General features: G+C 37.5%; 1 pseudogene; it reads right to left on the bottom strand.

The window, feature by feature from the left end:
• Positions 1–5273: 5273 nt before the first annotated feature.
• LOC138168608 (transcription initiation factor IIA subunit 2 pseudogene) lies at positions 5274–5989 on the bottom strand (annotated as a pseudogene).
• Between the last annotated feature and the right edge of the window lie 243 nt (positions 5990–6232).

The raw sequence follows: 6232 nt of genomic DNA on the forward strand, positions 1-6232 counted from the left end.
TTTAGGCTAAATATCCCGAGTCACATCAAACCATCTTCACATAGCATCTCAGGATATTTTACCATGCTTTTGTCCCCCTCTGCTTATTTCCCAGTTTCTCAATGATATTCCTAAAATGTGGTGCTCAAAAACAAACATAATATAACAGATGTGGTCTGACCAGGACAGACTTCTGTGTCATCACTTTTTTTTTTTTGGCTGCCATTTCAATAGGAGTTAAGTGAACTCAACTCTTGCTAAATTTTCAGTACTAATCTTTTTGTTTTTTAGATAGACAGTACTCTAGATCAGTGGAGTCAAACTCAAATAGAAAAAAAGATCCCTGCAGGCCACAGAAGGACTTAGGAAATCACAAATTAAAATCACCAAAGGATATGGAAAAATTGGAGTGCACAACTCTTGGTGGAGTTGTGAACTTATCCAACCATTCTGGAGAGCAATTTGGAGCTATGCCCAAAGGGCTATAAAACTGTGCATATCCTTTGACCCAGCAATATTACTATTAGGTCTGTATCCCAAAGAGATCAAAGAAAAAGGAAAATGTCTTATATGTACAAAAATATTTATAGCAGTTCTTTTCTGTGGGGCAAGGAATTAGAAACCAAAGGATATCCATCAATTGCGGAATGGCTAATCAAGTTGTGGTATATGATTGTGATGGAATACTACCATGCTATATGAAATGACTCACAGGATGGTTTCAGAAAAACCTGGGAAATCTTACATGAACTGATACAGAGTAAAGTGAGCAAAACTAGGAGATCATGATATACCTAACAGTAATATGTATGATCAATTGTGAATGGCTTAGCTATTCTCAGCAATACAATGATACAAGACAATTATGAAGGACTTATGATGAAAAACTCTATCTCCATAGAAAGAACTGATAGAGTCTTGAATACATATCAAAGCATACTTTTTAAACTTACTTCATTTTTCTTTTCTGTTTGTTTTGATTTTGGTCTGTGTTCTCTTTTGCAACATGGCTAATGTGGAAATATGTCTTGCATGACTGCAAATGTGTAATCTATATCAAAGTGCTTGCCTTTTCAAGGAGAGGGGAGAGAGGGAAGGAGGGAATTTGGATCTCAAAAATTATTTTTAAAATGTTAAGAATTGTTTTTACATGTAATTGAGAAAAAAACCATTCTTTTAGAAATTAACATTATTTATGTTGTATTTTTCTTTATTTTGTTAAACATTTCCCAATTACATTTTAATCTGTTTTAGGTCCACTCAGGAGTTCTGCTAGCCTTGAGTTTGACACCTCTGCTTTAGACATTCTTTCTACCAGCTGGTACTTGTGAAGTTAGTTTTTTTAATCAATTTGCTATAGGAGAAGGGAGATAACAGTGAATTTCCCTAACCTCACAAACTTTGACCTTTGGAACTCCATATGTAGAGAATAAATGTGGAGGAAAGAATGCTGATATTGACATCGGAGGATGTGAGTTCAAATCATGGTAGTGACATTTACCACCTGTGCGACCTTTAGTAAATCACTGAACCTCCTTAAGCCTCCTTTTTCTTTCATTTGTAAAATGAGAGGTTTGGATGAGACAGCCTCTAAGGTCCCTTCTAATTCTAAATAATAGGACCTTATGGCACTAACTTTCCCTTGCCCTCTATATCATTGCTATAGTAGAAAGAATTCTGGACATGGAGAGGAGAAACATGAATTTAAATACCAGATCCAGAGTATACTAGCTCTGAGACTTTGGGCAAGTTATTTAATTTTGCTGAGACTCAGTCCCCCCATCTGTAAAAAGAAGATAATAATATTTTCATTACTTATCTCACATGGTAGTTTTGGAGAAAGTGATTTGTAAATCCTAAATAATACAAAAATGTTAGTTTTTATTATTGTCTGGAGCCACACCACAAATTTCTTGGTGAAATTTTAATTAATATTTACTTTAACATAATACCAGAAAAAGCTAGGCAACTCATATAGTGGTTGTTGGCAGCTCTTAGTTTCCTAGGTGTGGGGGGGTCTTTTATGCATAAGTGCCCTATTACGTTATAGGAGTGACTGAGAACCATCTAAGGTGATTTGGCAGCCCTGAAGAATTAGGGTGTAGTCCTTTTAGGAAAAACACCACACCTTCCAAGAAAATTTAGTAAGATAATCAGGTTGGGGTGAGACAAAAGTCACTCTAACTAATAATAGAGTCAAAACCTGTGACTTTAATAGGCAGCAGAACAGCAACAAACCCTAAAGAGAAAGAAGTCTCAAAAGAGAAATAAGAAGTCATTCTGTTGGACCAATAAAAAGGCTACTTTGTGGGTGAGGTGGAGAAGAGGAAGCTCCAAAGAAGGAAGAATGCTATTGTTCTCTCTGAAAGAGAACAAAATCCAAAGATGATACAAAGACTCTAAATAGCTCTTGTGTGAGTCTGTTTATTTACAAAGGCTATTGGGTTAGAGGTAAATAAGGGTGAGCCATGATAAAAGGAAATGCCTGGTCTGATACCTACCTCATTGTTTAAACGATGAATGCTTGTAGGAAAACTGCTGTGACAACTAGCCAGACATGCTTAGACTTTTCTTACAAATACCTACAGTGGTATGCAGATTAATTGGGACAAAGTAAAAATTATTTTGTTGTTGTTGTTCAGTCTTTTCAGTCACTTCCAATTCTTTGTGACCTCATTTGGCTTTTGTTTGTTTGTTTGTTTTGTTTCTTGTTTTTTGCAAAGATGCTGGAGTGGTTTGCCATTTCCTTATCTAGCTCATTTTACAGATGAAGAAATTGAGGCAAACAGGGTTAAGTGACTTGTCCAGAGTCCTGAGGCCAGATTTGAACTCAGGTCTTCCTGACTCCAGAAATCAAAATATTTGACCAAAATGTTTGGCCAGTTATCTAATGAATCATGTACCTGATTAAATCACTGAACCTCCTGTTCAGTGATTTAAAAACCTCATGTGTTTTTTTTTAAAACCTCAGTAAAAAAAAAAAAACCTCATTTTTTTTTTCTTAGCTGAGAAACCTTGTTTTTGCAACCATTAGGCCTTAAGGTATGAAAGCATGGATACTGATTTAAATGGGAAAGGGGAAAGAGAAGAGGAAGAGAAAATGAGATTTTGTGACCTTATAATGTCACTTACAGAATGGGCAAGAGAAGGAAGGAAGGAAGGAAAGATAAATCAAGCACTTATTATGTACCAATGCTAAGTGCTGGGGGTATTAATACAAACAAAATGAGAGACAGCCCTTGCTCTCAAGCATCTTACCTTCTAATGGGGTAAGATCACACATAAAAGGGAACTAAAAGGGGGAGAGTAGGGTGGGAGAGATGAATGTACTTAACATAGAGGCATGGTTTTAAAGTTCTGAAAGTCAAGAACGGCGTTGAGAAGGGAATGAAGGCAAGGTAGTCTGGGCCCATTCACAAAATGGAGGATCCAAGAACTCACCATTGAGAGGACAGAAGGATGTGGGGTATGGAGAAATATGGTGAGCATCACACCGAGATGGTAGGATGTTCCAGAGTGAGAAGGCTCAGAGTACCTAGGGAAGTTACTGGATGACACAGATATAGAGGTAATTCTGAAGACTAGAAGGTTGGGAATAGGGCTGAGAGGGACAAAGAAAAGGAAAGGTACCTCAGTGTTTTTGCAGGAGATGCCTGATCAGAGCTGAAACTATGGAAAGATGATTCAGGCTTTGTCCTAGGGTACAGAACATACAGAAATAAAGGTTTCCTCCTTTGGAGGAAGTCCTCATAGACTTCACAGCAGTCCACGGGTCCCGCAGCATACCTTACCCCCTTCATCTTTGGCACAACCACCTTTACTTCCTTGCCCTGCCCCAGGCCACCACTCCCTAGTACATAGTACAGTATTTTTTGCATTCATCTCCCAGGGCCCAATAACTGACTTGTCACACCTTCTTGAATCTCAGGGGTCATCCATTATACTGACTTCTCCTTGGTGGTGTACCTCCTACTGTTTCCTTTCCTCCTCCTCAATTGTTCTTTCTGAGGGTATGATCTAGACTCCTTGGGATGAGGTCTCCCCCCTTCTACTATACTGAGTGCAGCTGAACCAGATTAAAATGTAATTGGGAAATATTTAATGCAATACCAATACAACACAATATAGATAGTGTCTATTTGTGGTTTTCTAAGTCAATATTCAGGTGAAGGGATCCACTTATGTTTGAGTTTGACACTACTGCTTTCAAGGCATAGTTATTATCCATTTAAAATTGAGAAAATGCTTTTGAAAATATTATTACATAAAACAATTTTATATTTTTAAAGCTTTATATTCTTCATGTGTTTTTTGAAATGTATATTTTTTTAAATTACAAAAATCTTATTTATTTATTGTTATTAAATTTACCATGGTCAGACCAATACTGCTCCACTCACCTGGGTTCTCTTCAAAGCTTCCTTCTACGCTTGCCTGTGCATTTTTGGTGTTTCACGGATGCCCTTTTCTTTTTTTTTTTTAAATTTATGTATTTTTAGTTTTAAACATTCATTTCCACAAGATTTTGAGTTGCAATTTTTTCTCCCCATCTTTCCTCTACCCCCACCCCAAAACAGCAAGCCTACTGAATACCCCTTCCCCCAATCTGTTCTCTCTTATATCCTCCCCAATCACCCCCCTAACTTTCTAGTAGGACAAGATGGATTTCTATACCTTAGTGCCTGTATATCTTATTTCCCAGTTGCATGTAAGAAACATTTTTTAAAAAAACATTTGTTTTTAAACTTCGAGTTCCAGATTTTTTCCCTTCCTTCCTCCTCACCTGCCCCCACTGGGAAGATAAGCAATTCAATATAGGTTGTACATGTGTAGTTACCCAAATCATTTCCATAGTAGTTATATTGTGAAAGACTAACTATATTTCCCTCTCCCACCTATATATCCCACCCCCCCATTTATTCTATTTTCTCCTTTGACCCTATCCCTTTTCAAAAATGTTTGGTTCTAACTACGCTCTCCCCCAATCTGCCCTCCCTTCTATCATCCCCCCTCTTATCCCCTAATCCCATATTTTCCTGAAGGGTAAGATACCCAATTTAATGTATATCTTATGGTAGAGAAGGAGTGTTGTGTGAAGCTCATAGGGAGATCAGAATAGACATCTCTACCATATCCTCTTCCCCCTCTCCCCCCCTTCTCCAAGGTGATATTTGATCCTACAAGAAGGAAAGCAGGAGGTTGGGGCCAGAGGCTCTGCTCTCCTTAAAGAGAAGTGGGTGGTAGGTTAGAATTATATTTGTTTTCTCCCTTAAATATTATTAGTCTAGATATCATTTTTTTAAAGTTTTAAAATAAGTTTATTAAAGAATGTTCATAAGAAGGCAACAACTTTTGATTTGTCATTCAAAAAAGATATGTTTCTTCATGCTATATAATAAAGGTGATGTAAAACACTACAGAAATATGCTTTCTACTAGTATTTTCAGAGATAGTCTAGCACAGTGTAGCCATATCTGCATTGCTAGAATAAATTAAACAGTCTCTTCCTTGCTTCTCTTCACAAGTGCTGCATATTAACAGAAAACAGCAGACAAACCATTTTTCTATTCATTCTGCAGTATTGGAGCCAGTGTTTTTACCATCACAGGTGACAATTTTCACTTTATCTATTTTAATAAGCTCTGTCACCTCTCTGAATTCAACATCATTCAATACAAAAGTCCATACATTATCGCAGAATCTGTATGTATTTAGAGAGCCCCTGAAATTGACTCTGTTCCTGACTCGCTGAGCCAATGCTGAATTTATAGCCTTGTCAAACTGGAGTAGGACTTGAAGGGCAAGCTGGGGGGTGATCTGTTGAGACTGTATGAGCTCATCTAGGCTTTCCTGAAGGCTATTTCCCAGAGTGGTATTTCTATATAATTGATATGCCATGGCTTAAGAAGAAGAGTTCAGTTTTTCTTATCATTCAGCTGTGAAAGTGTCCACAGATGTCAGGTTTTCATGGATGTCCTGCGGGGAAACCGCCTTCCACTGCTGGGAGCCGAAAAGGCTCAGAGCCTGGGTGAAGTTCCTTCGGTCGTCCCTGCCGCCTCTTAGCGGCCTGTCACCAGAAACCCGAGTCTAGATATCATTTTAAGGTTCTACTAAACTTTTTTAATGAATGTTTTTATTTTATTTTTTCTCAGTTACATGTAAAACCATTGTTAACATTTTTTTTTTTATCAATTCCAAATTTCCTTCCTCCACTCCCCTCTCCTTGAGAAGGCAAGCTTTGACAATATATATT

Source organism: Petaurus breviceps, unplaced genomic scaffold, assembly GCF_028583685.1.
Source record: "Petaurus breviceps papuanus isolate PSGF00001 unplaced genomic scaffold, PetGlider_PUasm1.0 37, whole genome shotgun sequence".
In the NCBI taxonomy this organism is placed as follows: Eukaryota; Metazoa; Chordata; class Mammalia; order Diprotodontia; family Petauridae; genus Petaurus; species Petaurus breviceps.